The following is a 17917-nucleotide window of genomic DNA, read 5'->3' as shown; positions in this document are numbered from 1 at the left end:
TTTGTTATCCTTTGGTCTACTGCCTTGAAGAAGTCTTTGCCTCACTTTTAGATTCATATAAAATGTTTTACAGGTTAAATTTTTTTATTTTATAAAAATTAGTAAAATTATATGTATTATTTGCAAATAAGTGTATATGATCATAAAGGCATTACCCCACTTTTGGATTATATCAAAAATAGTCATGTGTGTCAGGCAGAAGAACCACTAAAACAATCATATTCTTTTCTGTGTACTTGTTGTATATGTTAAATGTTGGCAATAAAGTAGCAAACAACAATTTACTGTAGTGGAGTAATGGCTCCTAAGTAGAAAATATGTTTGTTGTAACCTAAGCTTCTCTGTTCTTTGTTCTGTTTGCAGCTCCAGCTGTGCATGCATGTTGGTGCATGTGATTCCCTCGCTGTGAACCTGTTGGCGATCACCACAATTATAAAGTGAGATGGCAGATACCACTACCAAGCAACACCTTCCAGAATTTACTTCACCAGGTTCCTGCCAGGCTAAAAAAGGTAAGATCAGTCAGGGGTGGGCACGACTACATTTCCCAGAGGCACGACCAGCAATCATATGATAAGCAGGAATGAGTTGACGGACCTTTTGCATCACCTTGCTTGTCTAGTGGCTACCTCACTGAACGGCTGCAGCTTGCAGTGCATGTCCACATCATTTCAGAGGCTCCTCAGATGCCTAATAAGATCTCTATTTTTCTGCACTGAGTTTGCCTCCTAATGATGATAATAATCTTTCCTTCTGTCATTAAAGGGTGTGTATACCTCACCATTTCATTATATAAAAATTAAGAATTGAAAATTTATACTTTTTATAACAAATTTTTACTGTTTAGTCGTTTATTATTTTTGCAACCTGCTAAAAGGCATTTTAGATTTATTATAACCGTTAAATTTGCTCCACCGCGCATATAAAACATGAAATTTAACAACTTCTTTTCTCAACAGTTATTTACGATATATTTTTCTGGCATTTTGCTTTAGTTTTACACTGAAGAGTATTAATAGGACTCAACCATATTTGAAAAACTGTTTTATGATTTTATCCTAAACCAATAGACTAAAGGATTTATCCAGTAACTGGAATAATAAAGTCTTGGAAAAGGGTCTTTTGCTGTTGAATCCAGCGGATCCCTGTATTATTTTATTATTTCTTTAAACAGGAATAAGTCTAATTGCATTATTCTCCTAAGAATTTGATCATTTTCTTTGTGTGATTTGTGAAAGTTGCTGCCTTAGTTAATGGTTGGGTTGAAAAAATGACTCTTGACCGTCCGTGGCACAGGGTTGCTTCCATATTTTTGCACACAAAAAGCTGTATCTAACTTTGGCCGATTGGGGTTTAAAATACATTATACATATTATATACTGTATCTGCAGGCAGTTAAGTATTTTCCCTGTAGGAAGTCTAGTTGAAAAATCAGTGACCTTGAGAGAACAGTCTTGAGAACATTCAGCTTCATTCCATGCGTCCTATGCTGTTTTGACAAGTACAGTCCAATCAGACATGTTGGTTCAGGCTCCGTTTTCTCGCTCTCTTGTGACTAGGAGGGGGGTCATAGGGTGTGTGTGTGTGTGTGTGTGTGTGTGTGTGTGTGTGTGAGGGAAAGATGTGTTTGGGAAACTGTGTATTATGGCTTATACCGTAGGTGACATTCATTTTCAGTTATGTGTGTGTTGGCGTGTTTTGGGGCACTCTGTGGTGCATCGCTGTGCCTGAATGAGTATCTGTGTGTTGAGGGCATCCATTCACAACCGATGATAGTGGCATGATGAGGGACAGCCGAGGGCCTTTGGACCCGAGGATACAAAGACCCCTGACACAACTGCCTTCAGGTGAGTGTGTCAGAAAGAGACACCAGCATTTATGCGTGTGTGTGTGGGGGGTCAGCAAACTGCAGCAGTAAATCGTACCAAAGGGAGACATTGGGCACCTTTTTTGTCAAGACTGACTGAAGAAAAAAAGAAAGAAAGAAAGAGAGCATAGTTTCAGATAAATGGAGAGAGAAAGAAGGAAAGGCTAGTTGAGCTGACAGATCACAGGAGCCTTGGAGCAGGGCCCAGTTGTCCTCTGTGTATGGTTGGCCTGGGGGTAGGTGATGTCAACCCCTGACAGGTAATTTGGTCTGAGCTGGGCTCCCTGGAGCCAACAACACACATGACCAACACACACACTCACCCACTCAAACCTGGTCCAAATCTACTTAGTTACTCTATATTTGGGTGTGTTCTTCAAAATGACATTAAGAGGAAACACATGCAATAGAGCCAAGTGTTGTGAAAACAGAGCAAGAGGTTGCAATTTATAAACAAAAATTAAAAGACACATCTCGATGGTTCATTTCAATCTTCTGCAGTTAAAGATGTAAATAATAATCTGCAATGGAAAAGTCTTGAGAATTCATCTTGTGGACACCAATAATGTCCAACAAAGTTTTATGGAGATCCATCCAATGGCTGTTGAGATAGTTCAGTCTAGACTGAGGTGGTAGACTGCCACTGACACAAAGTCAAACGTTCCAGTTTAAGCACCTTGGCAGAAAAAGTAAAAACAATTTAATAGTAAAAAAAAAAAAATCTATAATTTACATCTGAATGTTAAACTGAATTAGTTTTGACCACAGCTTCCTCTGTATCTAAAAGATTCCCAGGGTGAGGCTATAATTCAGCGCTACAGATATATGGTGAGGGAGGTCTTTGACAGAAACAGTGGACTTACTCTAGTGGAAATCTGTGTTGGGCAAGGTATGCAGTCTGTCTCTGCCTGTTGGCCAATTACTGTATCTCTCTCAGCACGGAGAACAGAGGTTCTCACCCTGTCTGCCCCAGCTGTCCCCACGGAGCCCCAGTGTGTTGTGGATATGAAGGCATGGTGAGGATATGTCATCCGACAGGCTGGCTCGGTCAGCTACTCATGCTTTGGCCGGAGCGCGTGCACACTGGCTTTTGGCCACCGAATCTAAATAAAGTGATTTTTTAAAGACTTTCATTAATCCTTTAGTGGTTGACTCTTTAAATGTTGTACTTTTACAACTCTTTTATTTCCTTGTTTGTGCTAAAAGAGCAGTAAAAAAATGGTTTAAGAGCTCATGACATGCAATAAAGACTTGTTGCCTTGACAAAACAGTACCTGCCTGAAATTAAAATTTTAAACTCTGTGAAACATTCCAGTTTTATAGGGTTTCTTGAAGCTATCCATAAATAATACTGCACTTATTTCCATGACAATGTTGTCAGTCTGTCTTCTGGCCAGTGTCTGGGGGTTTGTATTTAAAATTGCCCTCACAAAATTTATTGAAAATGTATTCTTTCCAAATGATACCCTTCAGTCTGCTCAGGAAAGAAGGGCATGATTTATTTTCTTTTTGCCATGTGTGTTGTTTTATTTAACAGAGCTGAAAGCTAGAATACTGTTCTTCATGAAGAAACTGAATTATGCCCTTCATACCAAATTGTTATTTTAAGCTATTAAACACAGGTGCACCATTTTATTTCTTTCATTTTGATAAAACCGTATGTTTTGGACGTATCGGTACAAGAGGAATGAGTGAAACTTCACCCTCCCCCGCTCTAAGAGCAGCTTCACACATCCATCTCACAGCAGACCCTGTACATCCCCTGGTGTGTTGTGGATGTGAGAACATGTCAACACACTGGTTGGCCCGGTCAGTGCTGCTCTGGCCTCACTGGACTCTCTAACTGCCTGGTTTATGTCTGTCTGTCTGTTGCTTGTATAAATTTGGCCCCAGCTTGACTAGCGCCTGTCTGTCTGCTGCCCAATTATTTTCCCCAAGCCAGGACCCCTGAACTCTCTTCTTCCAGGATGGACTTGATGATCCCATGTGTGCTGTAGTTGTGTCATTGAAGGTTGGCACAGTCAGTATTGCTTCAGTAAGGGATGGCACATCTGCCTGCTTGCGGCTGTTCGTAGTATTTGAATGAACAAACGCAGTGTCATGTGAAGTTGGGCCAATACCCAACTTTTTCTGCTGTGGGTCATCTTTGAATATTGAGAGACAAGTGCACACAGCTGTTTTGCACAATTGGGAAGAGGAAAACATAATTGCTGCAGTGTTTGTAATGTTTGCTAATTTCTTTGAACATTTTAATGATGCGGATAACCACAGGATTGAACTCATCCATGGGTTTAGGTTTCTATGGGTCCAGGTTGGCTTCGAGTGTGATGTGGCCCTTGTGAGCCATGATAAACTACTGCCATGGCATTTCTGTCTTAGCCTGTCTGTGTTATGGCTCCCAATTATCTTCCCCAGGCAGGGACCCCCGGAACCTCTGCGGAAGAGATATGGAGGAGTGGGCCTGGGGAGGGTCATGGTCTTTGCAAGATGTACGAGCAAGAGCAGAATAAAACAGGCACACATACACACACACTCATACGAACCAACACATGCAGCCCATCATCATTCGCATCCCTCAAATTCAGTATCTCTTCATCACCAGCCAGTGTTATGTTTGCCTGTGGAATGCCCACAGACAGTTGTAAGTCCAAACACACACACACACATGCAAATACATGCACAAACACAAGCATACTGCACAGGCATTTGCAAAATAATGAGTTCACTAGGGGTTCAAAGTAAAATCTCTGGGGACTTGAGGACGAGTTATGCAGGGGTGAAATAGTGAGCGTGTGTGTGTGCACTTGCATACATTTTTTGCACGTTAAGTGTATTGGTTACAGTAGTCTGAAAACAAGTGGTCACTGTTATTCATCACGTCTACTAAGAAGTTTTTTTTTTTAGCAAGCCTATATTGTATAAACACCAGCTCTTTGACAGCTCGGGTTTGGTGCTGTGACATAGCAGCCCCTTGAATCCTTCAAAATACAAAAGCTCGAGCTGAACTGAGCACTTACAAGTATCTGCTGTGTCAGTGAGCAAGGCAAGTTGTCAAGAATAAAGCCAAGAGAAACAAATCAGTAAACTGCCATATTTATCAAAAAAGGCTCAAAAACAATTCCTTATTCAGTACAGCACTAACACAGGACAGTTTAGTGAATACAGTATATCAACCTCTTGCTCACTTTGCAAACAGAGCCCTGAGCAACAGCATGGCGCTTCCAAACCAGAGGCAAGGCTAATAATAATCAGTCTGGAGGGCAAAAGGGCCCGTGATGGCATCATTTATGACTCAACTAAATGTGTAACATGGCCGAGCACGCCGCGGGTAGTTGTTTTCATGCAACACACAGAAACTGTTGATTTGAATATCGTCAGTATTCCTCAGAAATCTCACATCTACGCTATCCCTCTGCGCACAAGAGAAATTCAGGAATTTCAGTCTTACACAATGTTACTCAGTTTTAATGAGCATTGCTGATAAATTATATTAAATTAAATTAAATTAAACTACAATACAAGGAATATCCAGTTTTTCTCTCTCAGGCCTGAAAATGTATGCCCAATTACACATTTTTTATGAAGGATTACTGCTGTTTTTTATTACTTCTGAGGAATTGTGAGGTACGCATGGTACTACCAAAGGTGATGATTTATTTGAGCAAGTTGTTATGACTGAAAGCAGCTGTGAGTAGTATCCTCATCATCACCATCTGTAATCAGACGCCTCCACAAAGAAAAGCAATTCCAGCTTTAACATCAGGAAGGTAATTTCAATAAATGTGATGAATAATTTATTGTGGTCTGCTCAGGATGTTAAAAAACATTACTCTGTAAGAAAAAGATTACTGCTCGAAGAAAAACTTTTTTACTCTGGTCAAATCATAGACTGATCAAAAAGACGAAATGTCCCAAAAAGTGAAGCCAAAGCATCTTAACCGCCCCCTAGTGGCTGCAGTGTAGATCATAAACCCAGTCTCCTCCATGTTAGTTGATGGGACAAACTAATAACTCAAATTATATTGAATATATTTTTGTAAGATATAGTTTCTGTTAAATCCATGTATGTTCAAGTGTTTTCTGTTATTTGACAGTTCCACTTTATCGGTGGAACCTTGATTCGGTGGTTCCATCCCCGATCACTGCGCAGACTTCAGTGTGCAAGATGTTGGCGTTCGTAGCTGGTATTTTTGGCTTCATTTCTGGATAGTGAGAGAAAGTGGAGACATGTCGTGCAATTCATTAGTCTGTGGTTCAGGGAATTACCTTTGAGTGGATACAAAAATCTAAATAAAAGATTTTTAAGGCTGCCTGGAAGCTGCACACTGTATTATACTGTAATAATATGGATGGATTTATTGGCCAAATGGCATTTTCCAGCTACATTTTAACATGTGACAGGGGAATTTGCACATTTTAGCATATGTGTAGAGTTATGTTTCAGTAGTGTCATCACAAAGAGAAGACAAACATTCAAACATTATTACATTACCTCATTATTCAACCCAACCATGACTCTTCCTCCCTCTCTCTCTCTCTCTCCCTCCTTCCATTCTCTTCATCTCACTTTCTCTGTATGTTACCCTTCCTCCACTCCTCAACACACACCCTCTATCCTCCAATTCCCTTGGTGGCAGCCAAGGCTCAAACTGAGAAGCTTCAAGGGAGACAGAGAGATAAAGAGATGGCACGAGAGAGAGAGAGAGAGAGAGAGAGAAGGAGGTAGAGAGAGGCAGTGTTATACCAAAAGGATCCTGGCACCATAGTACATTGTTTTCGCTCTTTGCCTTGTTTCCTATTTTCGCACTTCTTACCCCCTCTTCCTCCTCCACTTCCTCACTGCTCCCTCCGTCTGCCTTGCTTTTTAGTCTGCGGCGCTCCAGGCAGATCAAAATTCAACTCACTGATGTGTGACTAACGTTAGGACACACAATACGCAGCCACAAACACTTTGATCATAATTCCATTTAACAGTGAAAATGTAAGTGGCAAATAAAGAATGGGAAAGAAAGAGGAAGCAGGGAGAGAGGGAGGATGGGAAGGAAAAAATAAGGAAATTATTGTGCTTGTTACTCTGTCTTCATGCCCCATCGAGCTTGAGATGGTCGGCTAAATGTCAGGAAAATGAAAGACGCGTACTGTACACAATCAAGGATTACCTATTAAAAATATGCCTACAGCAAAGGCAGATTTTTTATTATTTATTTATTTTGCTTCATTTACATCACAGGCTGCAATTCTTTTACAATTATTTTGTGCTGAAAATAATCTGGCATTTCAATGGCTTGCAATAAAATACATGCTGTTCTAAATCCTGCTGTTTTGGTTGTAATACAAACAAAGGCTTATCAAGTAAATTCACAGCAACAAACACATTTGAATGAATTATATCCAAAGATGATGTTATGGTAGTTACTGGCAAGAGGTTGAACACCAGATAATGAGGCTAATTTGGATTCACAGTTCCAGTAAAGTATGACTGTTTTTTGAAACAACAATCACACACAAAATAATGTAGACTACTCAATCCACATCTCAATGACGGTTCCCTGCTGACATAATAGGGTCTCTGACCTTCATGAGGAGGCTTTTCAGAGGCTTTTTCTCAAAATAATCATCATTTCGTACAGAGTCTCCTGAGAGACTGCAATAGATGAGCTGTGTCACTCTTTGTTTCAGGCCTGCAGTGTCAAACCTGTCTTACTGTCCTAAAAGGAATAAAAACTTGGTTTTGTAATCAATATATTAAATCCTGTTACAATTTTACTGCTATGATATGTCCATTTTGTCACAGACCATGCAAAGTTACCAAATGTGGAAAAGATAGTGTATACCTTTCATTCAAGATAGATACTGAAAGAATAACTAGTCGTGAAATATTCTTTTAAGTGGATTTTCTCTGTGAGTCTGATATTAAAATGATAAAATCTCTGAGTTTGCATTTTCTCAACCTGCCCCCACTGTCAGCAAATCCACTCCAAAATAAGAGCAGTGCATTGTGACTACAGTAATGCAGAGATGATGGCAGTGATGACTTGCATGTTCAGATTTTATTCTCTGTCTGGCAGATTCCCGCTGGAAAGATGGCCACCTCCCGCGTTCAGTGTTCCCAAATACGTGGACTATGCAGAACAAAGGGAACCGATAACTGCTCCACAGTTACATGCTGTGCGCCAGTCTTTGTAACTTGTGTAGCGGCGTCTGCCTCCCTGAGGGTTGATTTATGTATAACTACTCCGCTGCCAATCATTCCTAACATTATGTGATGATCCCAGAGAAACAGAAGAAAGAAATCGTACTAAACTCCCTTTTACACCCTACGTTGGAGGTTGAAGGCTGCATCAGTGGCCTCCAGTTGCTTTGCATGATCAGACTGGGGTAGTTTGAAGCGTCCACAGAGTTTCTCCAGCAGGGAGACAAAGCTGGCATCTTAGGAATCTCATAGTCATGAACAGTTGTCAGAACAAGCTTCCCGTGCAGCCTGCAGGTACCATTCTGGTTACTGGGTTGAGAGAAATGCAATGTAGGCAACTGTCAGCTCGCTACAATGTGTCAGTTTAAGATTGCCTTGATGGACAAGTGTGACACAAGCTTGTGCAGTAAACCCCAGATATCCTCTAGCAGTAGGGTTGTGTTTTACCCATGTCTGTTTGCTGTTTTGTCTTTTTATTTGTCAGTAATATTACAGATATATAATATTGATCTGCTCCAACTTTGTGGAGGACTGCAAAAAAAGAAAGCGTTTAAGGATCAGATCGATTGTTTTATCAACATCCTTTATCACAGAGAGTTTAAGGGCATTTTTTAAAAAATGATATTAACACACCTTCACCACAGTGCTGTTGAGGCAGAAATATTATAGCTGTGTCTCAATTCAGGGTCACATGATTTGGAGGCTGCTTTTGAAGGCCACTTGCATCCCAGCAGCACAACTAGGCTGTCACATTTCGAAGGCTCCTTCAAATGCGGCCGACAAATACGTTCTTTTATTCCTGAGCAACAAAGGCTCCAATGGGTGGATACCTCTGAGGCCAACCTATCCCAGGATTCATTGCGTTTCAGTGGTGAACTGTTTTATCAAAGAGATAATGGTGGCAGCAACGATGACATGAAAACATCTCATGCTTACGATTTTGAATGTAAAATTCAACAACTAACAGTATTCCTTTTCAAAAAACCAAGGGGCATTAAAACATCAGTGTAGTGTCCCACTGCATCTGTGTTGCTAGGTGACAGAAGGGCCAGGACAACTGGTGAAGCAAATCAGAGATGGAGATCTCTGAATTGAGACACCGTTTATGATCTACAGGCTACAAATAGCGTGGAATGGATATGCTAATTATGCTTGCCATGCTAACTAACTTCTATCAGCCAAGCAGGCCTGTCCCACAGAGACTCATCGACATTGATAGGAACAGGACCCCTTGATGAGGCACAGCCTGCTGACAAACCATTTGTTTTGGTCCCATATGTTAAAGTTAGTGATATCTGTACATATAATGTTTAACTGAATAAAACAGATTTTTATATTACTGTAAGTAGGTTACTTAAAAAAATATATATTTTTAATAACATGTTAATCTGCTGATTCTGCACACATTCTCATTTAAACAGGATGTTTTTAAACATACTTAATCAAAGACTGAATTCTTAAAGTCTTCTGAATCCCCCTGAGAGCACAGAGGACGGAAATAAGCATCTGAAGCAGTTTGATTTGCTCTAAATGTCCTGGATTTTGTTTCCTGTTGAAAGAGAAAGTGAAAAACAGGAGGTGGCGGGAACCTATTTATCCTGCATAAACATTTATATAAAATAACTTCCCTTGACAAGGAGGGATAGAGGTTACATCACAGATTGTCTAAGTGTGTGTGCGTGTGTGTGCGTGTGGAAGAGACAGAGAGAGCTGCTGCTCTATCTCTGCAGGTGGTCTCCATTACATGTGAATGCCCAAAAATGTGACACTTTCTGTCAGTGATCACACCCAGCAAGGTGAGAGAAAGGAAAAATATACCCTGGAAAAGAAGAAATAGTAGAAGAAGGAAAACCATGATAACAAAAACATGATCCCTTCACCACAACACTGTTCAAAGAGTTTCTTAAAACCTTACAAGTGGCACTGCTGCAAGAGCTGACAGACAGTTTGGAAGGTACTGGCTTTAAATAAATAATGAATTTAATATCGAGGTGATATGCTCTCACTAATAAACATACAGTACAGTTGGCCGTCCTGCTGGGAGGAGATTTATGACTGCATACACTGTGGCAGCAGCGTCTGCTGGTGCATATGGCACGTTTCTGATGTGTGTTTGTGAGAGAAAGACAGCAGAGGAGGATGGGGAGATGAATGCAGAGGGAGATGGATGAGGGGAGGTCTGGATGATGAGGGAGATGAATAGTGCGAACAATAAGAACAACGGTTCTTTTCTTTAAACATCAGGCAGTGGCACAGGGTAGAAATTATAGCACAAACATCACATAAAACATAATCACGATAAGACATGACATAATTTAGGTTTTCACCTAACACTTTCATATGAATGCACACTTCACATTATGTTGATGTTTACATGTCATTGTTTAGTAGTTACACAATCTGTCCATTTCATGATAACAGGGTATATAGTTTTCACATATGAAAAGCAAGTAAATCACATGATGTTGAATTTATAATGTGATTTTTTTTTTTTTTTTCCATTGTGAAAGACATTGCAGATGTGAGTATCAAAGTGTAAAGATTGATGGAAACAGAGATTGTTCCCCCTGTAAAAAATAATCCTATAGATCATCTGTGCAAGCAGGTTATTGTGACCCATAGTTTGGTGATATAGTGTATAGAGCAACAAAGTTCCCATCTGGAGGGTGCATGGGTTGACAAATGTGAAACTGTCAAAATTCTGTCTTTTATCCATGACTGTTCCACAACCTCAGCCGTGTGCGTATTATTGTTACCATATGACAAAGGTGCAATACCCCTGCTGCTGGTACACTCCTATGGGTTGTACTCAACGTTAAGGACAAGCAACCAATATAGTCATTGAAAGGAGTAGAGGCACAGACATAAAGAGCCTTATCTTTTATTACCGTGTTTTCTTTGTGATATTTCTCAAGGCAAGAGTGTTTTGATTTGAAATATAGTTTATCCAAAAATTGCCTCTTGAGAATTTTTCGATGAGTTCTACTCCCGAGATGACCGGTCAGCCTGCTCTCTCTGCCTCTGTTGTTTATGACAGTTTAATAGTTGATATAATTCTCTTCGCAAGATAATGTTTGGTCAAAGAATTGGAATTTCTGTTGCTGCCAGTTTCTCTGAAAATATAATAAATATATCAAGTCAAGTCAACTTTATTATCAATAATGCCATATGTGCAGGACATACAGAGAATTGAAATAGCGTTTCCCTCTAATCCCCGGTGCAAACAGCATTAAACATGAAACATGGGTTTATTGAACAGCACAGCCTCGGCAGACTTGCGGGTTCTTAAATGTTCGATAAATCATCACATTCGGATAAAAACGTATATACTTAATAAGCACTTTATTAGGAACAATATGTAAATACTGTGTAGGGCCTACTTTTGCTTTTGAAACAGTTCAGAGTCCACCACATGTTGGAAACATGAGATTTTGCTCCATGTTGACTTGGTTGCAGCATGAATGTGCATGACCATAATGAACTGGTATTTAAGGGCCCAAAATGTGCTACGACAACCTTCCATAAACCATTATACCACCACTAATGTGGACAAATGACAGAAGACAGGTTGGGTCCATGGTTTCATGCTGTTGATGCCAAATTCTGATATCTGTAATCTCAGCAGACATCCACTTACGTTTTCTAGTCTCCACATGTCTAGTTGGTGGTCCTGTATCCACTGCAGCCTCAGATTGCTGTTTCCAACAGACAGGAGTAAAACCTGACGTGATCCAGATCATCCTCCTTGAGGTTCAACGTCATGTTCTTTCTGAGATGCCTTTCTGCTCACTGCAGTTGTGAAGTCATCTGAGTTATCTGTAGCCTTTTTTGAGATCAAGCCTGTCTGGCAATTCACCTGCTCTTCTGACCTCACTCATCAGTAAGACATTTCTGTGCACACAACTGCTGCTCGTTGGATGTTTTTGTTTCCCTTGTGAAAGTCCCAGGAGATCAGCAGTATTAGAACAATGCAAACCAGATCATCTGGGAACAACCATTTGAACACAATTTGAACATTAACTGATTCTGCTGTCCTGTAGCTGATGCATTTCTGGATTTGGAATTGGGTTTTCCTCTCCATTTCCTCTCAAATTTGTTTTTGTATTTGCAATGTGTTTGTATGTTCAGCATCTTTCCGTCAGTGTTTCTCTTCTCTCTTGTTTAATTTTTGTCCTTTGAGGCCACCATTGTATTTTACAAGGCACCATGGCATACGGCCTCTTTCTGATGGACTTCAATACCTGACTACAAGGTTAGAGGGCTTCACAATGTTCCACCCACACAGCACAGAGCAGCAGTGACAGGTTAAGTAGCCACAGAGGATTAAATTATATGAAGCTCATCCCCAGTGGATCGACGTCTGTCTTTGTATTACACGTTCTAGAGACTAAGGGATGAAGACATTAAGACAATTCATCATGTTCTTCCTGGTACCTAGGATAAGTGTCAGAGTGTGTGCATGTGAGTGTGCATGTGGGTGTGTGTGTGGGTGTGTGTTGTATTTTTAGTGGAGACATAGAGTTACTGCACTGTTGAAATATAAAATGGTGAATTGATTTAAATGTCAAACATCACCATAATCACCCAAAAACTTTTTTTGTTAATAGGTTTCCATTACTTTTTTTTTACTTCTCAATACTGATTGTTAAAGATAGAATAATAATAGAATGATTAATAGAAAGAAGAATATTCTGGGGTGTGTCGATGTGACAAACTGCCATCACAAAGTTTCAAGAAAAAAAGATTAAAATTTAAATCAGTAAGTTACACATTATTTAGTGGAGTAAATAGAACAAACTACAGAGGTGATCTGTAGTTTACTTAACAGTGTTGTCAAGGCAGGTGTATCTCCCTTTTGGTTTGTATGTTCCAATGGTTTCAATGGCACACCAAATAACAGACAGATAACTGTGGGAATGGTAGAACACCAGAATCACTGTAGATGTGGACGTGCAGGACTAATACATATGTGTAAAATTAGCTAGAGACGCGACACAGCGGTTGCGTTTCGGGTCAGATTCAGGATATTTCAGCCAATCTGCCCTCACTATGTTCCACACATTACAGTGAGATCTATGTTCCACTGTTAACTGGATTTGACTGAGTCATGCACATGAAGAGTTGAAACGATTCATAACGTCTTTCCACCAGTCATCCTTCATCTCCTTCCTCAGCTCTTCTTTTCATTTAGAATTAACCTCACATGTTTATATATCAGTCAAAAGCAACATTGATAACCTTGCTATGCACCCAGTAGGCGACTTTGGCCCTGGAGTTAGTTTAGGTGTTCACGTAATTGGAAGCGAGGTGCTTTAATCCCTGGCTCCTCCAGTCTGCATATGGAAGTGTCCTTGAACAAGGCACGGAACGAAAAAGTGCCAGAATTCCGGAAAATGACATTAAAGTACCATTGATGTTTGAGTAAGAGATAAAATGCTGCATATAGAAGATCTGTCTCACTACTAAAGCAGCGTGCACCAAAATCTGTCACTTTTCACCAGTTTACCAAAACATACTTAACATTCTTAAGGGAAACACAGGCCTCCCTTAAAGGAAGAAGCTGTAGGCAAGAAAGTGGCAACCTTTACCTCTCTCTAGCCTGCACTTCATAAAGTATCCACAAAACTAGGATTATTCTTTCCCATTTCCATCTCATAATCCTGCAGTAAATGCTTGTTACAGGCTGTGTGACTTACATAGTCCTTATTCATACTGACCTTTAATAGATTAATTGAATTATAACAGCTAATCATTGCACACATCTGTAGCATCTGAGAATGATAAACGCTTATTTAGAAAGTAAGGATTGCTAGGTTATATATCCTGGGGCATATGCTACTTATTGGAGCACAAATTAGTCTCACGATGAAGCAAATTAAATCTGAAATGACCATGCATATTCAAATTAGGGATGTGTTTAGGCACACATGTACATATACAAGCACACAGACACACATTCAGAAAAAGTATAGCTGGGGGTTGTTTAATATGAATTCCTAATTTAGCGTTTTAACTCCAGGGTAAGAGGTAGCCCACTGTAAAATTATTATGTTAAAATGACGAGGACGTAGGGAACAAATATCCACATTTCGCCATTAAAGCATAATAATTTGCCCAGCCAAGTGTGTTTATGTGATTTAAAAAAAAACGTAATGTGCATATTAAAAAGATAAAATAACACATTAATGGGCAATAAAATATTCCAATATGCACAATATGTTATTAATGTAAAATAAATGTTGATTTATGACTTCAATAATTTGTTAAATGAAGCTGAATACATCTTCCAGCGAAGGCTTGGAAAATTAAATGGCCACATATATGTATATTGTGAAATGTGATCAACAAATTAGGTGGTGTTGCTATAGAAAAGACCTTAATGGTGGAGCATAATTGTGTTTTTTACACATGTAAAAACTCTTTTCTCAAATGTTTTTTTCAATATAGAGCAATTTGCGAATCAAATGGGTTTAATTTTTGCTTAACTTTATAACTTAGTAAGACAAAATGACTTGAGTTTTACTTGCTTAGTCATAATAATAGAAAATAATCATTCATACTAAGGATTACTACCGAGTAATTATAGTTGATGATGCCAATATTGTATGAATATTTCAATACATTAATAATGGGATACAACAATTTGCATATTAGTGTATTTCTAAACATTATATGTGTGAGAAAAATGATGAAGAACACAAGTCTGATGTAATTCCACTGTACAAGTTGGTGTGTGCTGAATATGTGTCATCGTCCTCCTGAATACACTGAAGCACAGATGTACGGCCACTGACACACTCGGCTCAGTTGTTGTTGAGACTTCATGAAGCTGTTCTGCCAAGGGAGTGTCAAAACATTTCGCTGCATGGCAGTCTACTGGGTGTTACTGCATTAGACACTTAGAACTTCAAGTTGGTAAACTTTTTCTCTTGTTCCTTTAATTAATGGTTTTCTCTCTATCATCATCATCATCATATCATTGATGTTGCATGTGTTTTTGCTTAAATTCTGAGGACTGTACATTAACTTAAACATGTAATGCAAATTAGGGCTACAGAAGGAGTAGTAGTAGTACACAGTTTAATGATCCTAGGATTTCACAAGAAAATAAAGTCAGGTGCTTCTCAATTATCAAATGAAAACACAATGATAAAGTTACAGTAAGACTGTTATTTTTGGAAGCCCAAATATAGAGATGTCCTCCAATAGTCATAAAGGAGCAGGTTGGGTGAATAGAAGGTTGTGAATTATCCATAGGTGTGAATGTGCATGATGGGTTTCCCTGCTGTCCCCTCCTCTGTGTCTTCCGGAACAGCCTCTAACTGCTCCTGAATAGGAATAAGCAAATATGGAAAAAAAGTTAGGAATGGATGAATAATATTTGTGAATAAAACATATAAGGGTATTTTTAAAAATTAAACTGATTTTCCACAACTCCATAAAACCCGATTTGGTTTTTGTGAGAATGGACTTCACAATTTTTTGGTGCAGATTCAAGATTTTTATTTGACTTCCTTTAACATCGTGAAATAGGTGCTTTTCAACATCTTCTTTATTCCTCAGTGAATAAGTCGTGGATCTTGATGAAAATAATCAGACTGATATTCATTAATGTGTGTGTATTGGTGCAGATTAGCACGTTGGGCTTTGAGCAAGAAAGCCACTTGTGATGCACTGTTAAAGTAAGGGATTGAGATAAACAATAACATTAAAGCTCCACAGATCTTTTTGGATGTTGGTTTAAAATCACACTGTTAAATTATTGTAGTCTTATTGTTGTTTAGGTGATTATACTGTAGACTGTTAATTTGTTAGCTCAAGAAATGAGAGAAATCAAAAATATACTTGTGTGTGTGTGTGTGTGTGTGTGTGTGTGTGTGTGTGTGTGTGTGTGTGCGCCTTTAGGTCTAACATCAGGAGAGTGCCCTTAGCGCTTCCTGACATCTCACGCCATCCTCTCTTGCCTGTCCTCTTCTCTGCATTTCCTGTCTTCCTCTCCCCTTTTTGTTGTATTCCCTCATCTGCTCTTGTAGGCTTTAAATTCAAACTGCCCCAAACTGTTTTCCTAATGTAATATCGCAGGAAAGATCTGTGTGTTACCTCTTATACAGGTTTGTTACATTGGTATGGATTTTTGTACTTGTTCTCAATTAATTTAGAGGAGAAAACCAGTGTAAAACAAGTTCCACGATGGATTAGCAAACCCAGAATCCCTGGTTTACTCTCTACCCATGTTTCTCTTTCAGTGACTTTCTGTCTCCTTTATTTTACTCTCTTCTCCCCCTTCTTTCTCTTTCTGTCCCTCTGTCCCTCTCCCTCCCACTTCTTCATCTTCTCACATTCTCCCTCTCTCTTTCTGTATCGCTCTCTCTGTCTTTCGTTCAGTGCCAGGTCTTGGTGGTTGGTGGTTCCCTCTCTCCAGATGGCCCACTCTGATCATTTATTGATGACAGGAGAACAGAGGAAGGCCTTCCCAGCTGCTGCTGCCTGGCACCCCGCTCAGTGTGTACACACAACCACACATTATTAAGCACAGACACACATATTCACACAATGACACGCACACATGCATGCGACACTCTGTCCCACACAGAGACATGCAGACAATGTTGACCCTCTTTGTCCCCCTTTTTGCTGTGTCACACGTTTCTGAATTGCTCTGTTCTACTGTTGAGCGCGCTGCACTTTTGCACCTTCTCCCTCCCTTCACCTCTCCTCCTTCCTGCCTCCAGTTCTTCTTTCACCTCCTGCTGTGGTGTTACTGACTCTGTCACACAAGAACAGACAGAATGAGAGACAGAGGGTGGGGGGAGAGAATGTGAGAGCTTGACAGTAGTGTGTTAGATTTTAGAGTTTGCACATGTTACAATAACAATCAGGGTTCTGCAGCTTGTAAGAAATGTTTTATACCAGAAGAAATATATGACTCAAATTGTGACCTGATTGTTTTTCTTGACAAGTTTTTTTTTTGATTGGATCCACTGTAGATAGATACATTCCCATTCTAAATACTGCTGTAATTTGCTTTGAATTAGGGAATGGTTCAACCTTAAACATCCATCTTGCAGCCACATTGTTTCCAGCATCCCAAATTCCTCGAATATCATCCCTCCTCCGTGTCACCTCTTACACAAGCTGCCTGTGGGAACTAACCAGTCCACAACCCTGTTTCCAACAATCTATGTTTATTTATTTCTAATTCCTTCTGCCAAACATGTGTTGAGGGGAACACAATCCCTGATTCAGGTTGAAGTCAATTATCTCCTATAGGTTTTTCTACCACAAAGACACTGTAGGGAAGTGGTCTTTGAAATTGAATTCCTCACCCACCATCTTGTGCATTGAACTTTTCAGTACTTTTCAACCCACTCTACGTAACCATGATCTGAAGTCCTCAGTCAATTGTCCCTACCCTCTTTCAAAATGCATATTAATTAGAGTAGCAACAGGAGATATACCAAGGATAACCTGTTAAATACCGCAGGTGGAAAATATTATAAAATATAAGATAATAATGGTTTAGTTAGATTCTGGCTCAAAACTATTAATTAGAATTTGGATTAAAATAAACACTTGGATAAGGTTAGACCACTTTTGTCATCATGGTTTCAATGATTAAGATGTGGTTGAGGTTATTGAATGCTTGTTGTCATGGTTGAACAAAACCAACATGTCAGTTTGAAGTTGAAAATGAACAGTCGTCTCCCGTGTTAAAGTTCAATGCTGACCTCATTTTCACTTCATAAAATCTTTTCCTTTGCTTTTTTAATAAACACTATGGCAACCACTGAACTTTGTTGCTTTAACAACATCAACATTTTATTTTGGACTGCAAGTAAAATGTCTCTATAGCTAAT

The 17917-nt window shown here is 39.4% G+C and overlaps 1 long non-coding RNA gene across 1 annotated transcript in view; it reads left to right on the top strand.

Annotated features, from left to right (window-relative positions):
* LOC109632124 (uncharacterized) overlaps nucleotides 1–16580 on the top strand; it is a 109336-nt gene extending 92756 nt beyond the window's left edge. Inside the window, exons 2-3 of the long non-coding RNA XR_002202891.2 lie at nucleotides 364–512; nucleotides 16446–16580. This is a non-coding gene — a long non-coding RNA (uncharacterized lncRNA). The remainder of the gene's footprint in view (nucleotides 1–363; nucleotides 513–16445) is intronic.
* Nucleotides 16581–17917: the final 1337 nt, after the last annotated feature.

The sequence above is a fragment of the Paralichthys olivaceus genome, chromosome 13 (genome assembly GCF_024713975.1).
Source record: "Paralichthys olivaceus isolate ysfri-2021 chromosome 13, ASM2471397v2, whole genome shotgun sequence".
Classification (NCBI taxonomy): Eukaryota; Metazoa; Chordata; class Actinopteri; order Pleuronectiformes; family Paralichthyidae; genus Paralichthys; species Paralichthys olivaceus.
Note: the sequence above shows the minus strand (reverse complement) of the source record. Positions and strands in the feature narration are given on the sequence as shown.